The sequence below is a fragment of the Lepisma saccharinum genome, chromosome 24 (genome assembly GCF_977018435.1).
Source record: "Lepisma saccharinum chromosome 24, izLepSacc3.1, whole genome shotgun sequence".
Classification (NCBI taxonomy): Eukaryota; Metazoa; Arthropoda; class Insecta; order Zygentoma; family Lepismatidae; genus Lepisma; species Lepisma saccharinum.
The window spans coordinates 56050903-56067566 of NC_139252.1; the positions used below are offsets into that span (position 1 = coordinate 56050903).

A 16664-nucleotide genomic window follows, 5' to 3' on the forward strand; every position below is an offset into this window, starting at 1 on the left:
TTAAACGTTTTCTACCATACCAATCAAGACAACAGGCTGCTTTTTTGTACTACTGCTGAATGTAAACAAAGATTTATCCTACTTAGAGCGGCCATATTGGAAGCGACACTAGCGCTCAAGTGGTAATTTTAATCGCGAAAACTGAAGAATGATTGGTGCAAATGTTATGACGTCACAGGCTCATCGGAGGTTCTGCCGTTCGTCGTCTGCTGTAAATATGTTACATTACGGATGTATTTCATTTTGAAAGAGGCAGGAGTGTACAGAAATCCTGATTTTTGGGTTTGTTAAGTTGAGCGTCATGTTTATAATTGTGAACAAGTGTCTAAGTCATAGGCATAAACCCTCTGCCAAAAAGCCTTGTTGAAAGTTTAGTCGGAGAGAGAAAGACTTCATTTCATATCACTGTTTTTGGGTATTAAACAGGGGCATATACAGTGTGGGATAGCACCCACCGAAAATCACTGGATTAGAAGAATTCCAGCTTCCGTGGCACAAAAGTTTTCTGTTCCCCTCCCATTTATTCTCCTTCTCTGTGCTTTATACTAATTTACACGTAAATATGATTTTGTACAGCAGATTCAAAACAACTACACATAATTTATTAATTTCCAATGTGTAATCAATTTATTCTGCGACCACATAGGTGTAACACATCTAAGATAACGAATAAAATGGATGAGTCTTAACAAGTAATTGCTGGAGAAGGAAATGAGATAGTCCAATTACATAGGGAGTTGAGAATATTTGTGGGTTTGAAAATAATTAATTTTTTTAAATGAAATAATATTGATTAACAACGGTAATAAAATTTCTCTACATTAGTTTGTCTAAGTTAGTATTAGGAGAGGCAACTGTCGCCCCTTGCTCCCAAGTGGTCTAAATGGCGAATTTTTAGTTTTGAAGAAAAGTAAAGTAAAATAAATTTAAATTCTACGAATAGTAAAACCTCGTAATACCAGATAATAAACGACACGGATGTGAGAGAAACGCCGATCGTAAAATAAGATTCATATTTCTGTGAGAATATACATGCAGTGTGATTATGGTGGATATCGGCTGCTTGAATTGTTAGAAATTTGAACAAATTTATGAGGAAATCGTGCAAGATTTGCTTAATTTGCATTGCTTACGTTTAGTACCGAACCATGGTATTGTAAAATCAGTATAAATGTAAAGTGGTATGGTTATAGGCGCCGATTCCTTCCGATATTTGATTGGGGGTGGGGTGGAAAAGCTAGGCAAAACATAAATACCGATCTCTTTTCGTTTGATCGGACCTTAAAATTGGTGGCAACACGATCCACGAACAAGGCATCTTGTTCGTAAAAGATGTCTATTATTGGATGGAGGGCCATTACGAGAAGAGCAAGATCTTAACACAACATGCACTTTTCAAGAATCAATGTGTGTTCGAAAGAAAAAAAATACTAAATTAGAATAAACGCACAGACATGCTGGACACTACAGAACAAAGACTCAATTGGGTGATAGACTCCACATTGTTACTATGCCCATTTCGAAAGATAGAGCTGCTAATTTACCTCCTCTTTGTATGCAAAGTTCGTGTGTGCAAAAGTCCCGTAATCTTAAATAAAATAATTAATTAGTATTAGAAATCTGAGGAAAAAAAGACTTAAAATCTTCTCACGCAGAATCCTCGATTCATTTTTGAAATTCTCATCACAGAAATAATATTTCGTTGCAAAATTAAATAATGTTGAAGGTTATACGTTGAGCCCGTTAGGCGAAATTTGGGGGGGGACTGTCCTCCTCCATGGGTCTCGGTGCCTCTGGGTATGGCTAATGGTCTTCTTAGCGGACATAAATATAAATCAAACATGTAAAAAAATGCATGTGAAGCATGATGAAAACGCAATTACACAAAAGGAACTTGCCCCGAAACTAATATCAATTTCAAGACGTACCTTTTGTCGGATGTATATTTGGTGAAAATGCAATTGCCTCTCCCTCTCAATCGTAAAATATGTGTGGGGGAGGGAGTGTACTGAAAGAACAACTTGCACGTCATAGGTGTGCGCAAGGAGGCTGGCAAGAGGGGCAGGTGTCCCCCTAATACCCTCACTTGGAAATTTAGTGTAGAGGAATATAATCACCGTTATTATATAATAGTAGCTATGCATTAAAGAATTAAATCTTTTTCAAAGCCGACGAAAGTTCTAACCAACTATGGAAGGGGTGTATTATTACCTATGTAACTGAACTACCTAACTTCATTTTCTAGCAAATTTCTTGTCATTGTTTGCATAATAAATTAACCATGCATAGGAAATCAATAGCGGCGATTGTGTGCCAAAAATTTGAAGGACAGGCACCTGTAGCCAGAATTTTATTTCGGGCGGTCATCCCTTATCAGCAGCCGCCATCAATAAGCGGAAAGGGGGGGGGGGGGCTAGAAGCCCTGAAGATGAATTTCTCAGTATACATTATAACTAATTGTATAATTGTTCGAATCCCGGCCTGGGAATTTGTCTTCTTTGTGAGTGTCCCTTCATCATATCATCACTCATCCTTATCTTCGCGATTAGACAAAAGTAGCAGGGGCGAAGTAAAATAATCCAAACCAATCAATCAATCAAGACGAGCCCCACAGAGGATTGATTATATTGAATGTGAATCCACGCGCGAATGCCTCGTTAGCCAGCAGCAGTTCAGGGTGTGCTAAGTTGAAGAGAGGTTGACATGTGAGTGCTTTCTGACCCAGATAAGATAAGATAAGATAAGATTTATTTCCATCCACTTGATCATATGAGTACAAATAGCACTATGATATGAGATAGGTCAATTACATGTATAATTTTGAGTACAAAGGAATTAACACATACTTAAGCATATTAAAAAGTATAAAGAGTATAAAATAAAATTACATGTATGATTTTGAGTACAAAGGAATTAACACATACTTATGCATATTAAAAAGTATAAGAGAGTATGGAATAACATAGAAAATATAAGAAAAATCAAAGGTTATGACTATTAGTGAACATAAAAATACAAGAAAAGTCAAAGGTTATGTGTATTAATGAAAAATATGATCTAAGTACTCCTCTGTGCTATAAAACAAATACTTCATAAGCAAGCTTTTTACTGTTATTTTAAATTTGGTTGGAATATGATTCTTGAATTCCTCCGGCAGCTTGTTATAGAGTTTTACACCTTGAAATCCTAGACCACTATGTGTTTTGGATGTGCGGACAGTAGAAAGGTGGAGGGAGTTATGCATACGAGTGCTGTACTTGTGTATGTCCAGATTTTTTGAGAAGATTTTAGAATTTGTATGAATAAAGTACAACGTTTCTAATATGTACAAACATGGAAGAGGTAATATTTGAAATTCATTGAAAATTTGTTTTGTTGGGTTTGAGAGGGATACATTCTTCATAATTTTCAATATGCGTTTTTGCCAAATAAAAATTTTCTGCATTTTTTGTGAACTGCCCCAGAAAGAGATACCATATGTGAGTACAGGTTGAATCTGTCCAAAATATACTGTCCTTAAATCATTCAAAGTTAAAACATTTCTCAAAATTCTCATCATGTAGCAGAGCCTGCTTAACTTTTGAGTTAAATTAGTAATATGCATGTCCCAAGACAGGTTTGTGTCTATCCATACTCCTAAGAATTTTATTGCATTGCATTCTTTGACAACTTCATTGTTAATAATCACATTTAAGTTTTTTATTTGTTTTGCTGGATTAAAATTTATTAGAAATGTTTTATTAACATTCAGGGAAAGCTTGTTGTTGTTTAGCCAGGTGTTTAGTTGTGTTGTTGTTAAAATGGAATTCTTTTGAAGTTGCTCATATTCTAGGCTTTTTACTATGATATTTGTATCATCCGCAAAAAGTATTGTTTGAGACTCTGATAAGGTTTCTGGAAGATCATTTATGTAGATTAAAATAAAACTGGTCCTAGAATTGAGCCTTGCGGTACACCTGTATTGAGGAACAGTTGGTCTGATTTGATTTTGTTAATATCTACATACTGATTTGATTTTGATTTGATTTAGTTTATTTTACTTCGCGTTTTGTGCCTCTTGGCTAATTTGCGAAGATGGGGATGAGTGATGAAATGATGAAATTGATGAATGGACATTAACAAACAACCAAGCCCGACCGGGATTCGAACCCGGGACACTTGGCGATCTACATACTGACATCTGCCTTTTAAATAAGAGGTGAACCATTTTTTTGCTAAACCTCTGATACCATAATGGTCCATTTTATCTAGTAAAATGTCATGCTGAACCAAATCAAATGCTTTGGTGAAATCTAAAAATAATCCATGCACATGCATTTTTTTGTCTCTCGATTTTAGTATGTTATTTGTAAATTCAAAAATAGGTTCTGATATTGACTTACTTTTTTGGTATCCAAATTGATGTTTGGATAAAATGTCGTATTTTTCTAAGAAAGTTACTAATCTATTTAGCATAATTTTCTCTATTACTTTAGAGAAGACCGATAAAAGAGAAATTGGCCTATAGTTTGAGCATTCTTCTTTGTTGCCTTTCTTGAATAATGGTCTCACTTTTGCTATTTTGTACTCACTAGGAAAAATACTTGTTTCTAAAGATGTGTTGCAAATACTTACTAGTGGTTGTAAAATACTATTCGCACAATTTTTTAGCAGAGAACTTGAAAATTCATCTGGCCCTGATGAATACTTATTTTTTAAATTTATAATTACCTTCTCGACTTCTCCTTCAGTTACTGGTGTGAGAAACATAGTGTTTGTGTTTCTGGGACTGTTGAAATATGTTCTTAATCTAGGAGTAGAGATTACTGCATTTTTATTTACGGTATTGGGAATGTTCACAAAGTATGTATTAAAAATTTGTGCTACATCAAGGGGATTGCTTATTTTCTCTCCATCAGCCATAATTTCTATCTTTTCATTCACGTTCTTTGTTTTCTTACCAGTTTCATCATTAACAATTTCCCATAATTTCTTTGATTTATTAGCAGACTTGCGTATTTTATCTGCTATGGCCAATTTCTTAGCATTGTTTATTACCTTCCTGAGAATAATTACATATTTTTTGTAGTGGTCTTTAAGTATGGGATTCTTGTTTTTCTGGATTTCTTTATATAATTTTCTTTTTGTTTCACAGGACTTTTTTATCCCTTTAGTTATCCAGGAAATTGATTTTGTTTGATTTAGGGGTTGTCTGTATGTTTTGTATGGAAATGCTACTTCAAAATGATATTTTACTGTCTTTGTGAATAAGCTTACTTTCGTACACCTTCAAAAGAACGCTCATTACAATACCAGGATTCGAACCCGGAATCATTAGTCGAACACCCTGCTAGATACTCCTTTGTTCGAACGGCGGGGTATAGGGGCTATCCACGAGTAAACAAAAACATATCGAATGGCACAATCGATTGTGGAACTGTAGCACAACTACTTCCGGTTTACGGCGGCCGGGTAATTCAAGGGCGTATACTTGTGGCATTTCTTCTTCTGGACTTTGCAGACGTCAATGGTCTGAAGAAAGTCCTTGTGTGCTGTGATTCGACCAGCGTGTTGCAGTCTCTGGATTCGCCGTATTCCCGGCATCCGGTAGCGCAACGCATATTCAGACGGCTTTTGTCCTTATCTGCCAGCACAGATGTACACTTCTGTTGGGTCCCTAGCCACGTGGGCATCCAGGGGAACGAAGCAGCTGATGCTGCCGCCAAGTCTGCTGATGCAGATGGCGACGTTCTCGTCCACCTTTTGCCAGCTAGCGACCTGCAGAATGTGTTCCGTTCTCGCCTTCTTGACACTTGGCAGATCGAGTGGGATGCGGAAACGGGGAACAAGCTTCACGCTGTTAAGCCCACCATAGGTGTTTGGCGTTCCTCGTCTCGTCCCTCTCGGCGAGAAGACGTTATTCTTACCCGCCTGCGTATAGGACACAGCCGTCTCACGCATGGTCACCTACTGCAAGGGCTGGACCCTCCGTTGTGTCGTACTTGTAATGTTATTTTAAGCATCCGACACATTCTCGTTGAATGTGTCGATCTTGCTTACCTCCGGCAGACTTTTAACCTTTCCGGCTGTTTGTCATCCCTCTTGGGAGATAACAGCAGTATTTTATCACATGCTTTTAGTTTTTTGCGAAGAGCTGGACTCTTCCACCGTCTGTAAGGAGGTTTTTAGTTTATTCTGACTTTTTAATGTGTTGTGTTTGTCTCGTGCAGGTCTTTTTACAACCTTGCACTTTTAGTTTTTCCCAAGGGGCTATCTACACCCCTTTTTTAAAATTAAGTCAGAATTTTAGATAAGGGGACATTTCCCCGTATACATAGAAGGGTGCGAAATGGCCTTAAGTGCCGACGCACCCAGAAATTTTAACTCAATTCAATTCAATTCTCGTTTTGTATACCGGATGAAATGGATCATATAAAAGCACTTGACGACGAGGAGAATAAGAGATATCAGGGCAAAGTAGAGGCCTTTACATATCAATTGGATGAGCAACTAGGAAGTAATACGGCATTATTCCAAGATGAGTTCCATTTGCTGATCGTCGTTTCATTGGCGATATTTGTAGCCTACATATTAAATAGAAAGTATTTTTTCCTACAGAGCGAGAGCGCTTAAATGCATACATTTATGTTTTAAGTGATAAAGTGCGAGATGTACGGACATATAAAAAATGTAGAGGGAAGAATTATTTTCTTCTTTCTTCAGTCAGGGCGAGTCAGAGGGATGGCGGTAATGCACACTTGCTGGTTTCTTTCCCGTTTGAACGCAGAAATACAAAACGCTTATTGTTATTTTAAGTCAATTTTCTGCTATTTGTGTTAAACATGACGATGAAGATGAATAATAAACTGAAAAAATTAATGATGGGACAAACACAATGACACACCATTGCCGCACCATGGTGTTCAAACCTAGGACCTCTTCTCTATCTATGTTGATTTGATTGATTGAGTTGGTGTTTTAAGTCCACTTTGTGCACAGTAAGGCTAATCGGGACTGAATCTACAGTTTAAAGTTGGATCAGAACCACTATATGCCTCCACCGGGAATCGAACCCGGGACACCTTGATTACAAGGCGATGAGGCTACCACTGCGCCATCGGGGAGGCACTCTATCTATCAATGTTGGATTTCCATTGCAAAAGACGACAATTAATAATAGTACCCGCACTTAATTTTCTGGCTACACAAAAAAAATATTTCCTCTGGTTGCGAAAGTCATTTTCGTGTGTGTTCCGAAAATGTTGTATATTGATATTAGCATTAGCAGTTTCACTGTAATTTTGTATGTAGGATTTGAGTGCATGCGGGTACAGAAAATAAAACCAGGTTAAAGTAATGCGTTTGATGCTTGCAAAATTGTATTAAAATGCCGTTCCAAATAAATGAATGTGTGTTTGCTGTAACATTTTTTTTCAACCAAACACAATACACGAAATGTACACCATGCATCAGTTGCTTTTTCGCAATCCTAGTAATTTGTAATCTTCAAGATTAAAACACGTGTAACATTATTCGAGTCACTTCCGTCGCCATTGGTCTGAATGTAACATTGCAAATAAACAAGTAATGTGTTGTTTCCGAATAACAACTGGCAAAGAGTGCACGTATAATATTTAGCAGTACCTACTCTTACCGTCCAGTTCATACATATGTACGTACAAGGAACAATTTCCGAATGGTGGTGTGTTTTTTACAAACACACACATTTACAATAATAACCTTGCAAGAAACTACATACCTAGTAGTACATAAGACGTAATACCAATCTTTTAAGAAACGTATACATTTTATATGTGTGATTTTGTATGTTAACTTCCAAAACTGGCAAAAAAAAAAAGTTTTCTGTTAACAAGCATCCTTACGATGTTGACATGCATGTACAAGGAACAATTTCCTACTGGTTTTGTACCTAACCTAACCAACCCTACCCTAATATTCATGGGAGAGCATAAGACGTAAATGCCAAAGTTTTTTTTTCTGTATTTACTACTTAGAGGAAACATTTTATGCGAAGTAACATATTTTTAAATACATTGTGCGAGATTTTGTACTTTAACTTTAAAACTGGCAAAGAATAATAATAATAGAGACAGGTACAGCAGTATCTTTACGGCGTTGATACGAATATACAAGGAACAATTTCCGAATGGTGTTACGTTTCGTAGATACAAAGAAAATGCACCATTGTAATAAACCTTGCACGAATCTACATGCCTGAAGATGCATAAAACGTGCACTCATGTTTTTCTGTTTTGTTTTTTTTAACATTCATATGCAATACACATGATCTTGTATTTGATTTTTCAAAATAACTGGCCTAAAAAGACGAGCGGCTAGGGGCAGCATTAGCACCTTGGGAAATACATGCTAACAACACCAAACCTGGCCTGCCTAACCTATCCACGTAAGCATATAATAGCATAAATAAGCATGTATATAACTAACTAACTCCCTAGCCTTCTTAAACCCGAAGGTTCATGGCTGCAGCAACGCAGGCCTTCCATCTTTCCCTATCTTGAGCAAGTTCTATATACTCTTTTCCATCCCTACCAATTTCCCTTAGGTCCATCTCAACGTTGTCCCTCCATCTTCGTCTTGGCCTTCCTACAGGTCTCTTACCATCAGGTTTCCCAACAAGAATCCTGTGAACTCCTCTTTCCTCTCCCATTCGTGCCACATGGCCTGCCCACCTAAGTCTTCTTGATTTAATTATTCTAATAATATCTGGACATGAATACAAATTATGTAGTTCTAAATTTTGTAACCTTCTCCACTCACCTGACTCCTCATCCCTTTAAGGTCCAAATATTTTCCTAAGGATCTTATTTTCAAATACTCTCAATTTATGTTCCTCTTTCAATGAAAGGGACCAAGTTTCACATCCATATAATACTACAGGCAAAATTACTGTTTTGTATATTTTAACTTTTAGTTTCTTAGATATTAAACGAGAAGACAAAAGTATGTATATAGGTTTGGCAAATTATAATTTGTTTATTTAAACTAGTATATACATACGTGAATACGTTAGGCAGGCCATGTTTGGTGTTGTTAACATGTATTACCCAAGGTGCTACGAGGGTCACTATTTATATTTTGAGCCTTGGCAACACTGATTGAAGTTAGGCGCGATTTGACGTTTGCACGGAATCGTCTGGCATTATTGACCATAACGTACTTCAAATGTTTTGTCAATAGCTTCATTTGTGTTGTTTATGTTGCCTTGGAGATTGCACGACAACAATAAAATGGAATTAACTCGTGAACATTTTCGTGCGATGATTTTTTACGATTTTCGACGTGGATTATCAAGACAAGAGTGCATCGATCAACTTACTTCCACATTTGGCGATGAAGCCCCATCCTTTGCCACTGTGAAACGCTGGTGTAACGAATCTAATCGTGGCCGCCATTCGCTCACCGACGAGATTCGCGAAGGTCGTCCAAAATCAGTTGTTGTTCAAGAAAACATTGATGCTGTGCAAAACCTAATACTGCAAGATCGTCATGTGACATAGTGTGAGATTGAGGCAACCATAGGCATTAGTTCCACCAGCATATATAAAATATTACATGATCATTTAGCTGTGAGAAAGGTATGTTCTCGTTGGATCCCACACAATTTGACAAAAACTCAAAAAGACGCTCGCGTCAATTGGTGCAAACAAATTCTCAATAAATACAATCGTGGTGCTTCAAAAGACGTATATAAGATTGTAACAGGTGACGAATCATGGATATATGCATATGAGCCGGAACGTAAACAGCAGTCGACTGTATGGGTGTTTCAAGATGAACCCAATCCAACAAAAGTTGTTCGCGCTCGAAGCACATCGAAACAAATGGTCGCCTGTTTTTTCGGGAAAACTGGTCATGTGGCAACTGTGCCTTTAGAGGAACGTAGAACGGTCAACTCTGAATGGTACACAACAATTTGTTTGCCAGAGGTCTTCGGTCAAATACGGAAAACAAACAAACGCCGTCGGATCATTCTTCATCAAGACAATGCCAGCTGCCACACAACAACAACCGACTTTTTGAACAGTCAAAAAATCGAATTGATGGGTCATCCGCCGCACAGTCCTGATTTGGCACCCAATGACTTTTTCTTGTTCCCGAATGTCAAGAATAAATTGCGTGGACAACGATTTTCGTCGGCGGAAGACGCCGTTGATGCGTTCAAAAACCATATTATGGAGGTGTCTCAAGAAGATTGGAAAAACTGCTTTGACAAATGGTTCGAACGAATGCAAAAGTGTATTGACCATAAAGGAGAATACTTCGAAAAACAATAAAGCAGTTTTCAATGCCAATTTCCTGTTTTTTCATTGTTAGGCTCAAAATATAAATAGTGACTCTCGTAATACTGTTCCTATCCACTTGTCTAAAAAGGACCACAGCTTGTACGTATGTACAAGGTATATTTTGCGGGGGAATATTACTGTTTTTTGTAAACAAATATATACGTTCTTGCAATGCACTAGCATATAACGTTGCACGAAACTACCTATCTGAAAGTATATACAGCCTGGAGTTTCTTCTTTTTTCTTAATAAGAATAAAACATGCGTACATACAGTACTACGGTACTTTACATACTATTTGATTCTTCCTTTTGTGCTAAGATGATAGTAATGCCCAAAATGTACCTTGTACATGGAACCGTTGATTAACGATTTTTTTTGTGTGCTATTCGAATTTGTTTTGAATACAAAAATTTAATTTTCATCTGCATCGTTATTACTCATCCAATTTTCAAAATTAATCTTGCACAAAAGCTGCGTTATAAATAAAGAAGAAACCTATAAGATGGTCAACGTTGATAATACTAATACTCGCTATTTGCTAAAGAAGGGGTTACGGATTGATAAATTATTAACATGATTGATTGATTTAGTTTATTTTACTTCGCGTTTTGTGCCTCTTGGCTAATTTGCGAAGATGGGGATGAGTGATGAAATTGATGAATGGACATTCACAAATAACCAAGCCCGACCGGGATTCGAACCCGGGACCCCTGGCGTCGCAGCACGATATGCTAACCACTCGGCCACAGGGTCGGGCTATAAATTATTAACAGAAACGAAAGATAAATTAGTAAGTGCAGAATAGAAGATTGCTCTTCTCATTCCGTATATTTACACAAACTCAGATATGTCAGCCTTGCACTAAAAATTTAATAAATGTAACTTGCATTGGTTACGACTTCGTAAAATTTTGGTCACTGTTTAGTAGTGTTTAATATTTTTTAAAAAAGTGACCGTATGTTTTACTGAAAGATAAGACGAGGAATATTCTTTTTTGCATTATGTTAATTGGAGTACGTGTAAAATAAATTGAAAATTTTGTAAGCTTCCCACTACTTCGAAAGATTACGGGTTATATTGTATCATATATAACATACATTTGATATTATATGAGAGTACGACACATGAATTACCTACTTCTATCAGCTGCTTCATTTTATTGCAATAAATATTTAGCTTTTTAAACATATTTCAGTTGAAAAAGCATGCATTTGGAATTGACAAGCAGACATTAGCACGTAATAAACAAACAAAACACAATCGAAAACACAACTTTCTCCAGTTTCTGTTGCCAGGTCGTACGGCAAGCAGGAGAAAGTTCCACCTTACAAGGCGGAGGATAAAAATGCTTGGTGCAACCCACCACCGCCTAAATCTCCCGCCTGTCGTTATCCAGCACTTTGAAAAGTGGCAGATTGAGTGGCGATGGTGCAACCGGCCCTGAAATGCTAGAACATCAAAATGTCACTCAAACAAACACAAACACACACACACACACACACTTACATTAATCTAATAGGGCATTCCTTGCTTCAACAACATTCACCACAGAGGAAATTCCAGCGAAGAGTTAGTTCACCGTAGACAAGAATCTGTCGTAAAAATTCAAGTGTAAATATTATGTACTATCATAGAGAGAGCAAATAAGGAGACATTTTTAGCACCAAATGGACTAACATCATGATCATTCCATTTGTTTCTTTCAATATGAAGCGCAAGATTTTTTTAAAAAAATTACCACTGAAGTAGACGATGGCGTCTGCTCTAACACCAGTTCAACTCTTTTACTTAGAATCTCTCAGGTGAGGGAAAGGAGAATGAAAATAGCAATGTATAATTCACCCTCTAACACTTGACACGAGTTCTACCATTTTTTTACAAGCATAACTACCATTCGATATTAATTTCCTACTTGGACTTTTGTATGTGCCAGATGCTCAGAAATGGAGGTACAGTCGTCCAAAGTGTTACAAAATAATAAATTAATGAAAATAGTCGCCAAATCATAGGGTATTTCCTGTTAGTGAAAACCTCAAGTTTCCATAAGCAATTCATGGAAGTCTGTTTTACTAAATGTGAGGTCAGCGTTCGAACTTCGAAGTCAGAGAGCCCAGGTTCGAACCCTGGTCAAGGCATGGTTGGAAAACAGTGCTGAGACTCGTATGGAATTTACATATCAGCTTATTATGTCTTTCATAACAGTAATTTGTATTAATTATTACAAGGTACTGGTAATTGCCAGTAAGACAATTGCAGGTCATTGCAAGAATGCGATAACTTCAAACTGAAGCGGTCTCTTTTGTTGGGAGTTGCCTTCATTAGTCCTACCGGGGGGGTCTCCTGTTGACGCGATGTATGTATGAAGTGTCATTGTGTTTGTCCACGGCAGTTGTATTTCCTATCATCCTTTTCATTTGTTCACCATCCCAACAGTGGTTTATACAAATTTTTCCATCTCCGGGGTGTAAAGTCGTTTTTAGGGAGAATAAGGTTACATTTAGTGCCAAAATTTACAATGAATATGGCTTTCATGAACATTGGTGTTTTTTTTTTTTGGAAAAAAAACGTTAAGGATGTGGATTAATCACTGCATCCCCATCGTCGCGATTAACCCTATAACGTGCTGAAAAGTGATGTGCAATGTACAATATAAAAAATATACCACTTTATCGTGTGGCTTGGAACTTGTGATTTTTTTATTATTTTATCTTAAATACAATCGCGGATTTTGAAGGAATTTAAATAAGTAGCTTTTAGAAAACTGTGCCTTACCATTACACACCTTTTCTTGAATATGTTTCACATCCCCTTTCTAGTTAACTCGTATATTAATATTTACACTTCCTTACAATCACGAACTTATATAAATGAATGACAATTCGTAAAGGTATGCGAAATCCAAAGTATGGGGCTTATTCCTGAGTAAACAAAAAATGACTTATCAGACAAATCGATTATTGATGGCGGGCAAAGAACTTCCGCTCTGGCGAATTTTCCAATGTAAACAAGTGGAATACAGATCGTCACCGAGCTTATTTTCTTATAAAAGATCTTATTATCATGCTATTCAATCCACAAGCCGAGTGAATATCCAGCACAACTATTTTCCACTAATACTTTTACATTTCATAGCTACTATAGACCGTGTTAAAAATGTAAACATAAACATTGGTGAGGTCTTGGCCGGTCCCCCCGGAACTTCCGGTTTAGGCCAGTCCCCGTTGTTACCAGTGCAGATTCATCGGCATACGAAGTAGAAATGGGCGCTTGTTTTCATCAGTTGTACGACGATAGTCAAGAAAGGTATTTGTTAAAGTTCTACTATGAAGGAGTGGACGTCTAGAATCCGTCGGATGATCAACTGTAGAGCAGATTAATAAAATATGACGTGTCTTTGTGGCCGCCAGTTGTATAGCATACTACATACAAGTATCTCATGTACACGCACGACGAACTCAAAACGTACGAAAGTTTAGATATATTAAATTATTTTCTCAATGGAAAAGTGAGGAAAGATAATTCTATAAAACTAGTGATATTATTATATTATAAAGTATGCTTAAGTGAATCTTTGCCAGCAAATCTGCAGAAGTAATGAAATGACAGATATCAAATACTAGTAAATATATGTGCTTTCAACGCCGCCTTTCCGCCTGAGGGATTTAGGGAAAATCTAGGATATGGCATGCCACTTTCACTTGCATGAATTTACTTCAAGCAACAAGTGAGTTTTCAGACTGAAGCGACAAGCGATATCGGTATTTCGCACAGAAGCATTCGATCTACAGCAAACCATTCACGAGTCACGCTTGCGCAAGTAACAGGCTGGGGCAACACAATGCACGGTATTGATAAAACGGCCCATTCCGAGCGTCAAACGACACCTGCAATTTGTCGTGTCTCTTTAATTCGGAAGGTGTTGTTTATTTTTGAATGTTGGTTTCCAAGAGACACATATCGCTGCAGTCTGAAAGCTTCCTTTCGAACCAATTCACCACAAGAAAATGCACGTGTCGCTTGGACTGGGCTGTTGTTTTCTCAGTACCATGCATCGTGTCGCGTCGGTCTGTTGTACTCATATGCAAGGTGAATTGTTCCCTTTAGAATAAAGGGGCTGTTGCTTGTCGCTTCGGTGCGCAATCTCCGTGCAACTTAAAAGAGACTCCTCAGTGATCAATGAAATTTTTCGAACCGAAGCGACACGACAAGCTGCACGTGTCGCTCAGATTCCCAATGATGTGTATTGTGCGGCCTGAGACTTGATTTCCCATGAGCGGTAAATACTTATTTATAGACTAAATGGGCCTGTGTCGCTTGTCACTTCGGTACGAACCACTGCTGTCGCGTGTCGCTTCGGCTTGAAACCTCACTAAGAGGCGTGCTTTTCAACACAAGACAATACGCAGATAAACGATCAACATGTTTGTAACAAAATGCAAGTCGTACAAATCCTTTCGAGATACCAATCCTTTCTTCGTTCTGCTTGTATCAACAGGTTTCGTCTCTCTACGTCCTCGGAAACCTACGAAGTGATACTTGACTAAATAAATTTGTTCCCGATCGAACTGTACAACCATATCCTACACAGCTGACACCATATTTCCTTGTGAAATAATCTCCACTTTGCCCTTTCATATTAAAGTCCATAGCACCGTAAGCGTAACCGGATGTTCGAGGGGGACCAGACGAGTGCGCATGCTCCGCAGTAGCTCCGCCTTTAACACCGTCTATACTGAAATGCACAGTTATTGTATTTTGTTATTAACTTTTGCAAGTGTCGTTCAAGAGAGAACTTTAGAAGTTAGAAAAAATACTCACAAAGTATATATTGTGTGACGTCATCTAAAATTATAATTTTTCGAATTCTGAAAACTGTGAAACCATATTTATTAATTAGGGAAAGTCGGGATCCCGAAAAGTCGAGACCGAGATCGGGAGAAAAAATTCCCGTCCGGATCCCGACTTCGAGAAATGAATTCCCGACTTTCGGGATCCCGAGTAGTCGGGAAATACCGAATGGTCATTTTTAAAAGTCGTTAATTCTCGACGTTTTTGCATTGTGAATGTCTGGAACTTGTTGAAAATTGTCCGTTTTTGTACCAGAAATACAAAAACAATCACTTATCGCGAATGGCCGATCAGAAGATAAATTCGTTTTGATGTTCCTAGATCGCGATCAAGTGTTTAACCGTCTTCGTGCAATGAAATTTACCAGTGATCCTTTCCCGATCTGAGTTTAAAATGTGATCTTCGTTCGTGCACACGGCCATTAAAGTGAAAATGACGTGTAGAATTCGAGATTTCCAGAACTTCGCACACGACATTGGACGACTCCAGAATCATTTAACATAGTAGCAGTGCTGAACCTCCTGGCTGTACTTTTTGTAGTTTTTGCTTCCAACTGTGTGCGTGCAAGCAAAGTCAAACTTCCATCATTCTGCACATGTTAATAATTTATTAAACAGAAGTCATATCCTTCTACCTATATTATACCGTCAAAACATTATATACAGGATGTTTCTCTAACTAATAAAAGACTTTTGTTTGAATCAATTGCAGCGATAGCGAGTGAGCATTACTAGTTTGTGGCTTCAACTTTTAACCGCGTTTAGCAAACTGACGGAGCACAACGATTTCGTTTTGCCATTCAGCCAGTACTCTGTGTACTTGACAATCATTCTGATCATTCTCTTTGCTGTGGACTTGACCGTTGTTTATCGATTTCAAATGCAGATCTAGGTGACAAATCACGATCGTGAAGCAAGCAGCTGAAGAGATAAACACATAGATGTTTTTACAAAGTGCACGGGAAGGTAATTCACTAGGAAAATGAAGTCGCAGGAGAATCCCAATATATATGTAAGAAAGAAGTTATGACTTTATTATAAGGTTTGTATATTTGGTGTAATTTGTTTTTGCACCTGGAAACAAAACACCTTCCTCGGATTGGCTTTGCATGTGGTATTTGAAAACAAACAATGCCATAAATAGAGGCTGTGTATGTGTGTGTTTATTGTTTTATGTTTGGATTATGAGAAATAGTGTACTGAAGTTTCGCTAAATATGGCGAATTAATATTACGTCAAAGATCTTTAAATAATAAACTTCTTACGCAAGAACTTTGAGCATGACGTACAATATTTAATCACGTTAATTTCCTCAAGTTAACAATATTACATGGTAATAGAATACTAACTACGTATATGTAAAAATTGCACATTTTTATCACTAAGAAAGAGCCAGTAAGTGCATACCTCTAGTGCCAGATCAAAAGGGCCCCCTCTACATTACATAATGTATGTGTGTGTGTGTAATTCTTTATTATCTCATGTTGACGAAGTCACATACAAGGGCCTAC

At 37.5% G+C, this 16664-nt stretch overlaps 1 protein-coding gene across 3 annotated transcripts in view; it reads left to right on the top strand.

The window, feature by feature from the left end:
• Window positions 1-16032: 16032 nt before the first annotated feature.
• Marf1 (meiosis regulator and mRNA stability factor 1-like protein) overlaps window positions 16033-16664 on the top strand; it is a 127436-nt gene continuing 126804 nt past the window's right edge. Inside the window, exon 1 of one of the 3 annotated variants that reach the window (XM_083110916.1) lies at window positions 16033-16165. The gene's annotated coding sequence lies outside the window, so the exon portion shown is untranslated. Of the gene's footprint in view, window positions 16196-16664 lie in introns of all 3 variants that reach the window. The other 2 variants (XM_083110917.1, XM_083110915.1) reach the window with 2 other exon arrangements.